The 17,664-nt window shown below is 43.6% G+C and overlaps 1 long non-coding RNA gene across 1 annotated transcript; it reads left to right on the top strand.

Annotated features, from left to right (window-relative positions):
* Window positions 1-212: 212 nt before the first annotated feature.
* Window positions 213-14,985, top strand: LOC134517952 (uncharacterized). Its single transcript, XR_010071779.1, has 3 exons — window positions 213-876; window positions 7,811-7,970; window positions 12,153-14,985. It is a non-coding gene; the product is annotated as an uncharacterized LOC134517952 (long non-coding RNA).
* Window positions 14,986-17,664: the final 2,679 nt, after the last annotated feature.

Here is a 17,664-nt window from a genome sequence, read left to right on the forward strand (position 1 = left end):
AATAAGTAGTGAAAGGTTTGGCCCCTAGGGTGGAAATAGACCTTGGAGTTTTACCAAGATGCTTCAGAGCTCCTTGTTCCCATTGCTTTTCTCTTTCAAATGTGATGACTGGAGCTATCTGGATGCAGAACTCATTTGAACTAAAAATAAGTATCTTTTAAAACAGGATCTTCATTCTCTGGTCTCTCAGAAAGTCTGCTCAGGTATGAAACAGTTTATTGCTTTTGGTGCTGATTTTCTAGGCTGGTGTTTAATCTGTGGGAAATGTGAAATGCTGATTGTACTTTACTTATATGGAAAAGGCCCAGCTTGTGAGCAAATTATTGTGTTGCTAAAGATTGGACAAGCTCCTTTGAACTATTTTCTTTACTAACCTACAGTGATCCTTTATTGCAGGCACTTAAAAATGAAAACCAGCGACTTCACAGTGTTTAGAGACATTGAAGAAGAAATATAGTGCTCTTCATGCACATGAGAATCAGATTCAAACAGATACAATAAACGTTAATTGTGACTTCTTGTCAGGTTTTCCTTTGTAAGCCTACAAGTTCCCTGACAGCCTTGCAATTACAGAACGAAATATTAAAAAAAAAAAATCACAGGGTAGATGTGATTCTGTGCCCAGGGATTATTCTGTAACCTTGAAAGGTTGAACTGACACCGCTTCTGTGAAAGGAAGCAGTGGGTGAGCGCCTATATGCTTTTTCACAAGTGACATCTGATTTAAGAAGTACCTTACCTGGTATCCTCACTGTTCTAAAGAGGATATTGAAAATTAATGCCATTGCACGCTTCTAAATTGATCAAAATTGATGTCATTACAGGCATAAAGGCATTGTAAAGCTGGATGAGCACTCACAAGGCGTAACTTCAAGGGTAAGACCCCTATATGGTGTAGATTCTGTAGCAGTGGATATCATGGCGTAGTCTGCTGGGTTTTGGTTTCTTTTTCTTTCTGTATGAGCAAAACTAGATTCTTGTCAGTTATTTAGGACTTCTTATCTGTAATGACCATAAAGGAGGTAAAAATGTACAGTAAATTTTAAGTTGGTGTGCTATTGGAGCTGAAGTCATAAGAATTGCATCTTTGAGACTCGATCACCAGTGCAAACTTCCATGTTGGAATGGTAATTTTTCCTTCAGGGAACAAATTACCCTCTTCAGCTTCAAGTGAACAGCTGGAAATTGCTGAAGGATCTGTCCTTCAGAATGAGGGGAAATGCGGTAAATTGCATTGTGTAGCATGGGGGTTTATCTTTCATTAAAGTATCCGTGTTGATGTTTCTAAGACTGGCATGTTACATTCCAGAAGGAACATCCTTCCATTTTCATCTTATAATTTTGGTTGATTCCATGCTTACAGACACCGTTATGCTCTCCACTGTTCAATTAAAACAGATGAGCTCCTAAATGTAGCAAGGCGCCCCCTCTACTTTTTTTTTGATTATCCATAAGAACACTCCTACTGAACCTGGAAGCAAGATTTGCTCAAGAAAATTTCTGCCCTGAGAGTGAATATTGTGGTTTGATTTCTCTGCCAAGACTCCAGGCTTCTCAAAAGCTTAGTTATAAGCATGTAGGATCCTCAGTGAAGATTTATATAGTATATTAAGTGCTTGTCATCGTTTATGAACTGGAATTAGAGTTGTAGAGTGATTTCTAATGCTATAATGCTCGTAATACTAGAATTAGTACTTTCATACAGTGTGTCATAAGTCTGTCATATGCTTAATTACTAATTAAGACATAATTAGATGAAACACTGGTTATCACGCCTAAATCTTCTCTACCCGCCCCCCCTCTGAATAAAGTAATGCCAAATCCGTAAAATCATGAACTGAAAATAGTTGAAAATAATATCAAAATTAGCGTCAAAACACTCATGACTAGATATGAGCTCTGAAGTTTAATACCAAGTGAAGTTCTGATCGTCAGTCTTACTGTGGCAATATGCAAATATTTGGGTAAGGAATACACAAGGAACAACAGCTCTATACTTCATGTTGAACTTTCCTTAGAAAAGAAAACACTTCTCATGCGGTCCCATCACAGACACAGAGGGCATGCAACCTTTATCTTCCTTCCACAGACACATGTTTATAGTGAGGGAGAACTGGAGAGGCCACCTCACAGAGTGACACCCATTGGTGACTCCTTTGTGCTCATCTTTCAGTTTCCACTCTCTTAAATTAAAAAAAAACAACAACCAAACACAAACAACTTATCACGAGAGAAGCCCATTTTCCACGCTGTTTAAGCCACAGACTATAGGGAAAGTCATGTGAATGATGGAATATTTGAACTGCAAAGTCTTTTACGTTACATTTACATTAAACAACATCCTAGGGCAAGCCTTCTCTGACCTACTCGAGCAGATAATTCTCTTGTGTACGGAGATCATGATTTGTTTCATTTTTAAGTGTCTGTTGCTAGCAGTGGTTGGGCCAGAAAGTTTTTTGGTTTTCTTAGCTTTTTTGTTTGTATTTATCTCTGTGTGTGTGTGTGCGCGCGCGCGCACATGCATGTTGATGCATGAAAAGACGAGGCAAACGTATGATAAAGGCTAGCATTTGAAAAGATTGTTTTGGAGTATTGAAACCTACTTGTATTGAGGTACCATATACTTATGACAAAGGCAATTTTTATTATCCTGATAAGCAATTAATAGGAAAACAACAGTGGCTTATTTTTAATTGGATGTTGCATGGTTTGAATGACTCCACATATTGTTAACATAAAATGGGTATAAATGGAATAAATTGCTAATTGTTTATATAGAGGCATTGCAAATCTAAATGAGCATTCATAAGGAATGACCTTAACTGATAAGATCCTTATATGATGTAGGTTCTACATCAGCAGTTATCACTCTGTAGTCTGCTGTTTTACCATTTCTTTTTTTTTTTTAACCATATGAGGAAGAATTGATGTTTGAAAAGATGTGTGATATTGTTAGCTTTGTGTCTGTGAAAATGTTTTTAGTCAAGGCAGCATAGATAAAAGGGCTGCAGGGAAAGCATCAGGGAGGGATGTCTTTGCTCCACGGGTGCTGGCAGAAGCTGATTACTGAGACAGAGTTGCTCCCTGGAAGTTTGTGCCAGGTTCTGGTAGCTGGAAAGAGTGATGATTACTTTAGAGTTGTCTGTGAAAAACTAAATTTTTATCTGTAGATAAAGCAATTATAAAGATACCATATGCACTGCTATCACAATACTGATGTCTTACCCCCTTGGGAAAGTAATGTAAGAGGCTTTGGACAGCCCCTCTTTGTTGACAAGGAAGGTCATATGAGGCAGGTTTTGCAGGTTCAGACCATTGTACCGTTCTTTGCAAGAAGAGGGATTGTAATGTGGGGAAACCTTGCTATAGACCCAAATTCTCTTTCAGCCGTCTCGTGATTTGAGTTTTGAAACCTGATTTTTCATATATGAATTCATGAATACAATTAAAAAGATCTTGTGTCTTTAGTAGAGTTCCTTATGATGGTCTTCTACTATTGTATTTTCTCCCTACTCAATGGAAGACATCTCAGGTGTCCATCTCAGCTGGAATTTCAGTTTCCACCTATATTGTAGGAATATGGTTAAAATAAATATGCCAATTAATTTAATTACTTTGTTCTTTTATTTGATGCATCTATATACGACCTCCAGATACACTTAACACAGAGACAAACTGAGCAGCGAAGTTAACTAGCGTGACAAGTAAGCAAGTACGAACTAAAGGACTAAAAGCTCTCTGGTTTTCTCAGTAACACGCTGGAAATGGTCTGGTTAAACAACTAATTATCCTCAAAGCATCCTCTGAAATTGATTAAACTTGGTCTTTGCTGGGGAAAGGGACTTTGAACATTATATCCTCTGAGACATGAGGCATCTATCTGGGCAACCATGAGGATGCCTCTGAGCTGTGGTGCCTGTACCCTGACAGCACATTAGAGAGACAACTGGCATGCATCACTCCTCCCCCCCACTGCCTACCCTGGTTTCTACTGGAAGAAAACCTGTAAGAAACTCAAGGAAGAATCATGGTGGCCTCCATCAGTCCCCTCATGTGGACATTGAGGGACTGAGACTTTGGGACACACGGCAAAAGGCATTGCATTTGCCCCATAGTTCATGTGTAGCATCAGAGTTCTCTGACTGATGAATTGCGTGGCTGAAAACGTGGAGAGGTGTTTTTTCAGAGGCCTAGAGTCATAAGCAACTTGACAAATCAAAGCAAGGTACTAGATTTGGACTGGAGAACTGTGGGGTGAGACCTAGTGACCAAAGATGAGGAAAGACTGAGGCACTTAATGCCTTCTTTGCCTCAGTCTTTAATAGTAAGACCAGTTGTTCTCTGGGATGGACAACAGGGATGGGGAACAGAATGAAGCCCCCATCATCTGAGAGGAAATAGTTAGCGAACTACTACACCACTTAGGCGCACACAAGTCTGTGGGGAGACTGGTGGAAGTGCTCACCAAGCACTTATCAAGAGTCCTAGCTAACTGGGGAGGTCCCAGTTGACTGGAGGCTAGCAAATGTGACACCATCCACAAGAAGGACCAGGAGGATCTGGGGAATTACAGGCCTGTCAGTCTGACTTGGTTCTGGGGAAGGCTATGGAGCAGATCATCTCGAGTGCCGTCGCACGGCATGTACAGGACAACCAGGGGCCTAGTCAGCACTGATTTATGAAAGGCAGGTCCTGCTTGACAAACCTGATTTCCTTCTATGACAAGGTGACCCACTTAGTGGATGAGGGAAAAGCTGAGCATGTTGTCTACCTAAACTTTAGTAAAGTCTTTGACACCGTTTCCCACAGCATTCTCCTGGAGAAACTGGTGGCTCATGGCTTGGGTGGGTGTATGCTTCGCTGGATAAAAAACTGGCTGGGTAGCCGGGCCCAAAGAGTTGGGGTGAATGGAGTTAAATCCAGTTGGCAGCCAGTCACAAGTGGTGTTCCCCAGGGCTCAGTACTGGGGCCAGTTCTGTTTAATATTTTTATCAATGATCTGAAGGATGGGATCGAGTGCACTCTCAGTAAGTTTGCAGACAACACCAAGTTGGGTGGGAGTGTTGATCTGCTTGAGGGTAGGAAGGCTCTACAGAGGGACCTGGACAGACTGGATCGATGGGCCGAGGCCAGTGGTATGAGGTTCAACAAGGCCAAGTGCCGCGTCCTGCACTTGGGTCACAACAACCCCAGCAGGGTTATAGGCTTGGGGAAGAGTGGCTGGAGAGCTGCCTGACAGAAAAGGGCCTGGGGGGTATTGGTTGACAGCTGGCTGAATATGAGCCAGCAGTGTGCCCAGGTGGCCAAGAAGGCCAACAGCATCCTGGCCTGTATCAGAAATAGTGTGGCCAGCAGGACAAGGGAAGTGGTCATCCCCCTGTACTTGGCGCTGGTGAGGCTGCACCTCAAATACTGTGTTCAGTTCTGAGCCCCTCACTACAAGAAAGACATTGAGGTGCGGGACTGTGTCCAGAGAAGGGCAGCAAAGCTGGTGAGGGATCTGGAGAACAAGTCTTATGAGGAGCAGCTGAGGGAGCTGGGGTTGTTCAGCCTGGAGAAAAGGAGGCTGAGGGGAGACCTTATCGCTCTCTACAACTACCTGAAAGGAGGCTGTAGCCAGGTGGGTGTTGGTCTCTTCTCCCAAGTAATAGGCGATAGGACAAGAGGAAATGGCCTCAAGTTGCGCCAGGGAGGTTTAGGATGGATATTAGGAAGAATTTCTTGACTGAAAGGGTTGTCAAGCATTGGAACAGGCTGCCCAGGGAAATTGTTGAGGCACCACATTTGGAGGTATTTAAAAGATGTGTAGATGTAGTGCTGAAGGACATGGTTTAGTGGTAACTTGACAGTGCTAGATTAACGGTTGGATTTGATAATCTGAAAGTCTCTTCCAACCAAAACGGTTTTATGAGTCTATGATTCTAACTGAACTTGGAAGCTGGTGCAGTTTATGCAACATGGGAGTAGTGTGGCCTCAGGGAACAAACCTGGATATGCAGCTACACCTTCTACCCCCTTTTATTTCTCAGCTGCCTGAGATCCGTCTTAAGCACAGAGTAACAGCACTTGGGGAACTGTAGCAAAGTCCACGCATCCAAGAAAGGCTTCTAACTCCTTAGCTGACTGGACGGGCAGGAACAGCCCTGGCTACTGCTGCTAGCAGTCACATTCTGAAACAATGTGGGATTAAAGCAGGAGATTTTATACTTGGTGGTCAAATTCTTGAGGGAATGTAAAATGGCCCCCTCATGTCTTCTGCACTGGGGAGCAGATGAGTCATCCTCGCTGCAGAGAGTTACGCACCGAGCAGGGATGGGATTTTTCAGTGCATTCAGCACCGACCTAATAACTTTCTTATTGGTGTCAAGCAGAATAGAAGAGGGACAGAGCTAACCATTTATTGCAGCTGTTTAAGTAAATGGTGCAAGCAACACCTCGTATGTGAAACTTGCAGGAAGGCTGAGGGCATCGGGGTGGATGTCTGAGCCGGTGGGGGGCGGTCACAGAGAAGGAGCTTCCGTTTCAGCTCTCCTGGCTTTTGTTCTCAAAGATTTAAAACAGGTTTTGCCTGGATAACCCAAGTGGCTTTTCCCAACTCCGTCATTTAAGTCTATGGTGCCCAAATTGAATGGCCTTTAACGTTAGTCTTTAAATCTTTTAATGTAGTGATTAAACATGACAGGGATTAAGTCCCTGTCCAATAGCAGCTCACCTGGGTGCATTGTTGGTTAGATGCAAAGCACAAAGCCAAATGCTCTTAAGCGCCCAAGCATACTGCTGTTTCGAAATGTAGCAAGCTCCGTCACGTCTTGTGATTAGGAAGCATTTCTTTTTTATTGAAGACAGAGTGGAACGAAAAGCTGAAAAAAAGAAAGACTTCCAGAGCAAAAAACCCATAGATTGTGGACATAGGTTAGAACAGAAATTAAAGGATTTTATCCTAACTATTTGTACATATGTATATGGTATGATTTAAATATATTTATGAGGTACCTAGTCCAATGGAAAAAGAACTCAAAAATTCATAATATTCTCAGGTATCCAGGTGAGAGACTAAGTTACACATACAAGGCAAATCAAATAGAGTTTGACACAAAACCTATTAACTAATAAAAACATTCCTCTGGTTGCCGAGTTGCCTAAAAATCTCCTAGGGAATGTCAGAAAGAAGGTGCCTGTGTGAGCCATGGAGCCTTTAATTATATCAGCACACAACATATTTGTTCTTGCAGGATTTTTGCCTCAGTATGTTTTTTCCCTCCTCATCATTTTATGTGGGTCTTAAGGTTAACATACAGTTCATGCATGATTTAAACCCTGTTCTGGAGGCAATGTCCTTTGTTTCCTCATTGGCCTTTTCCTGTGATGATAATCACTATAGCATCTGAGTGCTTCACAGGGCTTTATTTTCGTAACACCTTGAAGAGATGAATAGGTAGCATTACTGTGCTTTACAGATTAACAATAGAAAGTTTGAGGTAAAAAATGAAGTGAGTTTATTCATTTATTGAGGAAAATGTAATTTCAAGAAATTTGAATTGTCTATTTGTGGGTTTTGCTTTTACCTGGAAACCCCTCTGGGTAGTATGATTGTGTCACTCTGCAAGTGTGATGCTTTTGTTTTTTCCTCCAGAAAAATAAAATGAAAATATTTCTCTTCCACGTGCTTGAATTTAAGAGGAACACATTTGGGTTTTTTGCATTTGCTCTAAATATTTCATTTGAAATCTGTTCTCTTGAAAAGAAGTAAACTTGGTCAGCGGAGCAGTGTCCTTGGCGAGTTGTCTCCTAATGCGTGTTTTCTGTACAGGGGTTACATTATGCTACATGCCATGGCAAATGGAACCAAGATTGGGAGCCTGGGTTTCTAAAAAGCAAAGAAAACACGTGGATTCATCATGTTTTTGATACCTGCAGACATACCAACAACCAGGACAAAAATGCAAGTTTCCCTGCAGAACCGGTGCCAGGTACACAATGAAGAAGGTGGCAGAGAGCAGCTGCCAGCTGCCCTCTGTGGGGTGGCTGAGGCTTTTGGGAGAGCTGGGATGCTTTGTCAGAAACTTTTATAGGCATTTCTGGACAGAAAAGAAACAAAAAAGGAGAGTCTCAATGCCTCTCAGCTCCCAAACATAGAAGCTTTTACTTTAATCTTTCTACGTTGTCTTTGCATGCTGCTTTGCACCTCTCACTCTCTCCTGATGCCACGTACTTGCCTTTCTCTGCATTCCTGGTTCTCCCCAGATTCCTGTGCTTCTTGTACCATGTTTTATTTATAGAGTGCTCTTCCTGCTGCCTTGCTCAGCGCCCCTCCCTGCTTTGCTCTTTCATGCTCTCACTACTCAGCCAGTTCCAGTTTTCCCTTTTTGCTCCCCCTGCATGTTGTTTTCCTCATGGTCTTGCCAGCCTCCAAACCTCTGTGTTCCCCATTTTGCCCTCCTGGTCTTCCTTGCCTTTTCCCTTTCCAGCTGCTGGTCCTCATCCGCTCCCTGCCTCCCCCAAACCCTGCAGACTATGCTGATCCCCATCCATTCCACATCCAAATCAGGTGTCTTCTTACACGGTGCTTGGATGGTGTGTTGCTCTTCAATTTCGGCTGATGCTCAGTCTGAAGCATCCCAGAGCTGTAGAAGTGCCGGTTGGGACAAAAGGGAGCACATCTGGCATGTGATGGTCACTTTGAGAAGACCTTTCTGAGGCTAGAGGGGCTGTGGACATCGGGTAGGGCTGCTCAAGGGTGAGCAAGACGTGTAAAATGGGATCCTTTGGCAGGCCTGGGGAGGATGCGGAAGGCAGAGGGATAGCGGGGAGGGAGCATGGGTGGCAGGCAGGGGACCGAGGTGAGAGACCACCCCGTTCTTCCAAGGTGGCCCTTTAGGCACCCCCCTTATTGCCAGCTCCTTTCCAGGGTTTGCTTTTCCCATCCCCGCCAAGAGAGCAAGAGTTAATGCGGAGGGTGGCAGCTGGACGTGGCCAAAGCCCTTGGCATGCCTGCGTGACCCGGCCACTGGCACCTGCCTCCTTCACTCTCCCCAACCCGGTGCCTGCTGCACAGGGGGCTCTGCCTCCTGTCTCAGGCAGAAAGGTGGCGTGAGGAGGGTGCCACTTCAACCCTGCTCTCTTTTTTTTGGTGCACGGTGGTGTGATTCAGCTGGGATTTTGTGGGGAGGAGGAAAGGATGCTTTGGTCCTTCACAAAATCCCTTTGCATGAGCTGCCCCAGGAGGGAAGCTGGCCTCTGACAGGAGGTGATTTGAAGCCATGTGTGCAAGCAGGAGTGGTCAGAGCAGTCTTCCAGCTTAGCTGCTGCCTAACCCTAATTTTGAGGTTGAGGAGGGCTGAAGAAACGGGGAACTGGTGCATAAACTGAGGACAAAGCACACTGAAACCGAAAAGGCTGCGCCACGACGAGGAAAGAAACCATCTACACAGCAAAGAAACTATAGTCTGTACTTACTGCTGGGCTTATCTGCACCTTATTTCTGAAAGCTGTTCATCTGTATGGGTAGTACAGCTGAGTTAAGTTTGAAGAAACAAAGACTTTGCCCAAAGGTATTCTCCATCCCAGCAAATGAACTGAAAATATAAAACATATGGGGCAATCTGATTTTTAACAATGGTTAAAAAAAAAAAAAAGAAAAAGCTTTTACTGTGTATTTTAAAGTTTCAAGGACAGCAGAAATCACTGGTGTGATTTAGCTGCATCCAGAGAGCGATGCAATCCATATCAGTAGGGATTTGCCTAACACATCTGGGCAGGGTTCCTGCTGGTGGTGACTGCTGGACCTCTTTGCAGTATAATAGACAGTACGTGGGTGTTTTGGGGCCTCCACTCTGGATTCCTCTCTTTGAGCCTGTAATTTCTTTTTCCCTTGTTTGCTGATAGTCACCAGCTGGGTCCTGGCTTGTGGGGCTGGGCTGTCCCACCAGATGGGCATGCACATTTGAGACCGTAGTGCCTCGGACCCTCAGAAAGCACAAGTAGAAATGGTGGAGGCCTTTCTGATAGCTTCAGCTGGTGTATTTTGCTATTATTTTATGTATTTTGGTCTGAGAGCCTCCCAAAAGAGGATTTAAGTCCCCTCACGCTCAGTTTCCCACGCAAAATAATTATGAGCATTGGAAATAGAAGTGCCTGTGTCATCCCCTCCACGGAGAGAAGCAGGAGGTGAAGACAGCAGGCGCCTTGAACACTGCCACAATGATGGTCATTGCGGTAAGCAAAGGTCCCAGGAAGCCTATAAGCTTATAAAAACCCCCTTTCAGCTAAAATAAATCACTGCAGCTTCCCTCTCACAGCTGACCAGAGATTCACTCAGTTTACACTCAGTTTAGGATCCTCCCAAAGCGCTTACAGCCTTTTCTGAACTCCTCCGCACGAATAATCCTCAACTCCTGCTAAGTGTCCGTACAGTCGAAAAAATAGCGTGTATCTTTGTGCTTTCAAATACCACAGTTGCTGGGGGGGGAATCCCTGCTGTTTCCCCCCTCAGCTTTCTCTTTGCTGCTCTCCCCCTCGCTGGCCAGGATTAGGCTCGACTGCTGCCGACTTTGCTGTCTCACTCCCTGCATTGGGGTGCCAAGTGTTACACACTGATGCAGCAGCTTTTCCCCCCTTCCCTCCATCTGGCCCGGCTGACACCGTTCCCTTAAAGCTCCGGGGCTGCAGTTTCTGCCCGGTGCAGGAAGGTGATGAGGCTTTGAACTTTTGCTGGGGGCTGGCTTGTTGTGGTGGGTCCGAAGAGCGCAGCGAGGTGCAAGGAGCCGGCGAGGGGCCAAAGGGACAGCTGAAAGCTCCAGAGAGAAGGATGCCAGGCGCACTTTGTTTCCCTCCCAGTTTTGAGCCGGCTGTATGTCCTTCCAGGTCTGTCCCTGCAGCTGGGCTGGCTGCAGTCACGCTGGGAAGCTCGAGCCTTTCTCTTTATTTTTATGTATTTTAAATTTTTTTTTTTTAACCATTTCAAACAGTTTTGTAGGAACAGAGCCATAAGATTTTCTTTAATCTTTAAAGGGCGCGGGCTTTCTTTTTCAGAGCTGAATTATTTGTTGTCAAAATACGTGCATAACCTTGAGATCCCAAAAGCCTGTCTCAGGATCTGTGAACAGGCTGCACGTGATTCTCTTACAAACTAACACTTTAAAGCACTTCTCTTTCTTCCTCTGGTTCTTCATCTGCCTTACCGAGACTGAGGGGTGAACCAATTGGGTGTTTACTAATATTCTGCCTTGGTAAAACAACACAAAACCACCCACCTTTTTTTTTTTTTTTTTTTTTTTTGAGGTGGAAGGAAATCATTATGAAAATATGTCAGGATGTATATCCATGGGTGCATGTGTGCAGACGTACTAGTTTTGATTCAGAAGTGGAAGTGATGGCAGCAAACATTGACAAAATGCAAGCCCATTTCTGACTTCTGTCAGGCTTTTTCATGAGCCTAAAGCACTGTCACAGGAATCTACAGGTTGTTGATTTTAAAAAATGCAATGAAATTATGTTCCCATTGAAATTGCTATGAATTTTAATGGATATGAGCTATTAATACAGTGAATAAAAACTAAAAGACCTGGCTTTTTGCTTGCCTATTTGAAATATGGTGTTTTATTATTATTGTTGTCATTCTTGCTGCCAGTCTGAGGTGCTGACGCTAAATTTCAGTATTTTTGAAGACTCCTGGAAAAACACAATAAAAAGAATCCTGCAGACTACTCACATTGCACTTTAATTGGTACATTATAATTTTCCCTCTTCTTATTTTCCTTCCGTTTTTTAAAAGTACTTTTTAGTTTCTCCAAATCCCTTCATAAATTTACATTCTGGCTTAGCTGGTCAATTTTTCTATTTCAGAAAAATCAAGTCAAGTTGGCTTGGCAAAGCAAATTAATTTCCTTCAAATGCGATGGGTTTCGCTGAAGTCTTAGTTCCCGAGTTCCACAGTCCTCTAACTGCGGAGCTGCATTTATTTAGTCAGATGCAAAGCTGTCCAGCTGGAGGAGTTGTTACTTGTAAAGGCAAGTGTTGGAAAAAAGTGTCGTCCCCTCCCTGTGCTACCTGTATATCCAAGGCCAACTCCAAGTTTTTGGGTGGGGTGCCTGCGGGGCAAGGCTAAGGATGAGCAGTCATGGAAAGGATCTTACCTCTGCTTTTTCTTTCAGGATGCACACACATGCTCACACTCTGCCACAGTCGCTTTGGTCTTCCCTGGATTAAGTTTTTAACTCAAGCTGCCCGTCTCAGCTGAACTTCAAAAAACCCAGGAGAGCACATCATCTGGTTATGGGGAGCAGGGATGCAGAACCAACTGATATGAGAGCATCTGTGTAATTCCAGCTGATGCTGTTGCGGAGGCTGAAGATATCAGACTCGTTTCATTTTTTTTTTTGTTTTAAATTTACACTGTATCCCTCTGGCATCAGCAGAGAAGCTTGAGCTGGAGATGATCGCATAGACAAGCTTGTCCTTTTTGTTCCATTGACTTTCTTCTTCATCTTTTCAAGAAGTTTTACATGCTCCAAGCTGCTTAAAGACTTTTGACTTTACAGGTTTTTTTCACTGAAATCCTTGTACCTATTTCTGATCGGCTTGAAGAGTCTTATGCAGACACAGAACTGGATTGTGAAAGGTCTGTGAATAAGTATTTCAGCTGGTTAATATTCCCTGTTCTGGACAGCAAAATATCTCTGTATGTTTGTAAATGCCAACCATTCTAAGCTCTGGTTCAATGTTTAAATTGCCTGTTGCAAAACTTCATCAACTTTCTCATAATTATTTGTGTACTGGAGCAGCCTCTCTATACAAAAAACCAAAAGTCAAAGAGCAGATCAGGTTGATGGTGTTCTCAGCCATGTTTGTTTCTGTCAGTATGCGTTGAGGGACCGGAGAGAGGTGTGTGAAACTCTTCCCTGTTTGTCTGCCCGGCTCTCCCCTTTGGCTGTGCTCGGAGGATGAACTTTTATGCAGAAATGGGAAAAATCTCAGAGAGAGTGCATGGCTCTCAAAACAGTAGCTTGCCCTTTATAGAAGAACTCGTAGTGGGTAATGGTTTACACATCTTTAAGGGAAAGAAAAATTGGTTGACAATGAATGTTTTTATATGCAATGGAATTTCAAGTTACTAAGCAAAAGGAAACACACATAATATATAGACAGAGGCATAAAGTGAATCTTTTCACCTAGGCTTTTGGAAAATGCTACCCAAGAAAAAATCAGTTGCATAAAAACCTGTGTCACACTTAATTCTGTGAACAGAGTGACTGCGTAATTAACCACACTAGCTGGGGATGAGGACACATTAGAAGATCAGGTGAGAGAAGCAGAGTTAAAATAGCACGAAAGTAAGAACCGTGGGGCAGAAACAATGCTGTGAGGGGAAAAATTACTGGCTAGAAACTTCCATCCCTACACGCACAAGAATATCTGTTATATTTTAAATTCAAGTCGTAGCAGACTTCAGAATGTGTGCTACTTTGGAAGAGAGAGAACATCTCTAAAAACATGCTGAAACAAGGAACGAGGTGGAGCATTTCTGAAATACTGAAAGCCTATGTATGTTCTATACCATCTCTTTTCGGCCACAAACCTTTATTCCTAGTTTAGGCATTTGGCCATCCTCGAGTCCCTCAGTAGTCAGTGGGATTCCTGCTTGGCATCTCCAAAAGTGGTAAAGCATCCCTGCTTGTTCATGCAGTCCCTGAGAGCAACAATGGGCCTTACTGAAAGTTTTAACTCAGAGTACGCTGAAAGAAGTGGGATATGGCGCATATGCCAAAACGGATCCTATTTTTCTATTCCATGCCTTCAAAAAAAGCCCCCAAAGATTCAGATTTAGCCAAGCCGCTAAGAAAAAAATGAAATGAATGTATCTGTTCTTACAGTGTGTTTCAATGACAGCAACAACACAGGAAAACTGTCAATAAAAGCAATAAATTGAGTGAGCATGAGTTACCATGTGTCATCGTACAGGGGTGAAAGTGAGACCAGGTAGGGAAATGCAGGGTATCTTTGTTCCTGTCTAGGAGCAGAGACACCATCTCCAGGTCACACTCAAGCAACTGCCATCTCCTGCCACCCTCGCTGCTTCCTGGGTTACTCACAGCTCTTCTGCTTTGCACAGGCAGTGAAATTTTCCCTCAACGGCTGGTGTCAGTTTAATAATCTTTCCTGAAAAGCACTCTGCTTGGAACTTCTCTCTGTTTTCCCCTGCTAATTTCCAAGTGGGAGCATCACTGCCTGAAAGTTTGGCTGCTTAGGAACTGGGCCGAACTGTGGGGCTGGTTTTAATTTTTGCGCTCTTGCAAACTCAGTCTCTTTTTGTCTCCCCGTGGCCACATTTAGCTTCTCCCAGCTTTTTCCCATTCGCTGGTGCGGTAGACCGGGACCTGCTACTCCATAACCAGCCACTCCTGCATCTGCTCCCGCATCCTCTCTGGGACAGTGGGAAGTGCCAGGTCCAGCGGTGAAAGGTCTGAGAAATGCTGGAGCAAGGCAGTTAAAAAGAATGTCCTCTGAGGGGAAAAAGTTTGGTCTCGCCCACCCTCAAAGACTGCTTTATGTCCTGCAGCCTACACTGGAAGATAAGCTCCATTAAAATCAAATCACAACTTTATTTTTAGCACTTAACGCATTCTCTTTTTTTCCATGCACCTTTCCATTCCCTTTTAATTCGTGAAACTCCTGGCCTCGGTTGCCTCTGGTGGCAAGAAACTGCACCAGGCAGTCGTATGCTGTGGGAAAGGGTTGCTTTTCACCCTTTGCCTTTTATTTTCAGCAGATGCCCTCCTGCTTGTGTATGATGGGAAATGATGAACAGGACTCACTTTCTTTGGTGCCATTCGTTATTTTGAACACCTTTATCTTTTCCCTTCTCTGAAGTGAGCAGGTTTTATTTTACTATTCATCTAGAAGCTTTTCATGCCTCTAATTATTTTCATTGTCATTTCTGAACTCATTTCATTTCTGCTTTGTCCTTCTCAAGGTGTCCGGAACCGATCACAATGCGCTAACTTGGGGTAATAAAAAGTATTTTCAGTATCGCTTCTGTGTTGCATTGTTTTTCCTTCCTAACTATTCCTTTTTTTTTATCACTGTGAGACATCTCCGACAATATGCCTACAGTGACACCTGAGTGTTTTTCTGACTCTTGACAGTTAAGTTTAGAAGCCAGAAGATGTAGTTCGTATTCTTCCTCTCAGAAGGCACCATCTTCTGTTTGAAAATGCTGCATTCATCTGTGATGGCATCTTGCTTTGCTGGTATCTCATCCGAACTCCTCTCCTGGTTTACTTAAAAGTTTTTTGCCTTCCACGATTTTCACTCTCCTGTTTCTTTATTCATTTTCCAACTTTCTCAGCAAAAAATCTTTTGTCACTTGACTGCCCAAGACTGTTTTATATTTGTATTTTATTCCTCTCCAGTCCCAGAGCCTGAGTTTATCTGTACTTGTTACAAGATAACTTGAGTTATCTCGTACTTTTTAATATTGTCCATTTTTAAAATACTTTAAATACAGGTCATATCAAGGAATTACCATGATTTACTAGTAAGTCTCAAAATCTTTGGCTTGACTAGTCTGTACTTAGAGCAAAACCACTTCATCAACTAGGATAAATCACTAAGGTTCACTCGGAAGCGCAGACGTTGATCAGCTCATCAGTCATACAGGCTGCAGAAGGCCACGGTGCAGCAAATAATCATAATTGATTGATAATTTCAGGGCTTTTCTTTCTCATTAGAGATACTGACCTACAAACAAGGATAATGGTGTAGCTGTGTATTTCACGATTGTATCAGCCACCACAGGGGCAAATTGGCTGATCAGAAAAGAACATTCCAACCTTTTTTTTTATTAATAAAAATGCTTATCCAGGAATTGCTTAAGCAATTCTCATGACTGAAAAATAGTAACAGGTTAAAAAATGTAATTATATATTTTTAAAACATTTGAAAAAAAACCCAGCTGCTTCTCTCTGAATTGCCGGTTTCTGACTTGGGGACTCTGTTTCCAGGGCAACAGTCGATAACATAACAAACACCGAAGGAAGTACACGAGAGAATTCCGTCTTCTGTTTTAGGTGAGAGTTGTGTCCCTCCGTTATCGCTAAGGAAATGAGGCGTATTTTGCACTGAGAAGTATTTATCACGCGTCTCTGCATGAAGAGCCGGTGCAGTATGTTCGTTACCGGGTGTTTGCCAAGAGATGGAGCTGCCGAGCCAGACACCCACCAAGCCTGACCCCCGTAAATCAGGAGCGACACAATAAAACCCTTGGCAGCAAAAGCCTGTAGCCTCTCGTACTGATGCCCGCTGCTCTTCCCCCAGTGACGACGGGCTTGCGCTGGGCACTTAGCCAGCTCTGTCCAATCTATTCCAATTTATTTCATTAAGCCATGGTTCAGAAAAGTCAAGAAACAAGCTATATTAATCTTGGTGGATCCTGGCCTGTGCTCAGATAATGTTATAGAAAATGCTCAGCAGTCCCACAGTTGAGCAGTAACAGGATGAAAACAGCTGCCCTCTTGGACTTGCCTTAAAATGCCCCTTCCCTACGTACACCCCTGTAAAAATGCCGCTTGCGCTGCACGGCTCTTGTTCAGCAGGTAATTCTCAGGGGCTCCCTTCACAGCTTAGGCATTGCCCCAAACCTTGTCTCAGTTTCTGGGCACCTACAGTGTAAGACAGAAGACAGCAAAGATATCAAACTGTTGGAGACCTGAGTTTGTCAATCTGTCAAGTGTCCTGCCCCTATGGACTTGGAAGCCGCAAACCTGTGTTAGTGCAAGGCGAAGACAAGTGTTTTTGGAGCAGACTTTGGATTCAACTCTGGGTTAATGAAGTGATCCAGCATCTCTGAGACAGCTCCCATCCAAACCATGCTCCCATCCTTTCCATCCCAGCACCCCGGTGGATGGAATAGGTCCAGGTTTGTCAGTACTTGCTCATAACATTACGTCCTGGGATTGCCTAGAGCTACTTTGGGATTGGGTACAAGCACAGGGAGCCTGCTGAGCTAATCAGGCTCCCACTCCTATCCAAGCCCTGGGGGATTCTCAGAATAGACGTTCCTGCAAACAAAGTCACTCCAGCCTCTGGGTCTTCCTACAACACGTCTATCACATCAGTTCTCATGTAAAAAGAGAACCGGGAAAGGGCAGAAACAGACTTACCAAGTACCCTCTTGCACCCATGAGCAGTTGGGGCATTTCTCTGTTTTAAGATCTCTGTTCTGCTTCATTGTCTTCATTGAAAATCCTCGTGCTTACTGAATTTTTGGTGAGAACCAATGCGGGATCATGGGATAAATTGTCCCTCAGTCGCAGTCCCAGGTGAGGGAGGAAGGGAGAGATGGAGATGAGTGAAGGGAGATGAGTCTGCCTCTGCCTTTGGCTTGCAGTATGAACGGCGAGCCTGTGCAAACCACTTTTGAACCTTCATTCCAATAAAGATTTTATTCTGTGTGTTAATTGGTGTGTCAATAAGAGAGAGACTCAAAACTAAATATGTTAGAGGAAAGGACACTTGTCTATTTGCTAAACAGGATTGAAAAAAGTCCTTTCTCCGCCCTGTTTTTTCATGGGAAAAGGCTAACCTGGGTTATATATACATAACTCCAGCAGAAATATCTTGGCTGGGAATACTGATCAGAGTGAGGGGTTCAGATACTGTTGGGGG

The sequence above is a fragment of the Chroicocephalus ridibundus genome, chromosome 1 (assembly GCF_963924245.1).
Source record: "Chroicocephalus ridibundus chromosome 1, bChrRid1.1, whole genome shotgun sequence".
NCBI classification, from domain to species: Eukaryota; Metazoa; Chordata; class Aves; order Charadriiformes; family Laridae; genus Chroicocephalus; species Chroicocephalus ridibundus.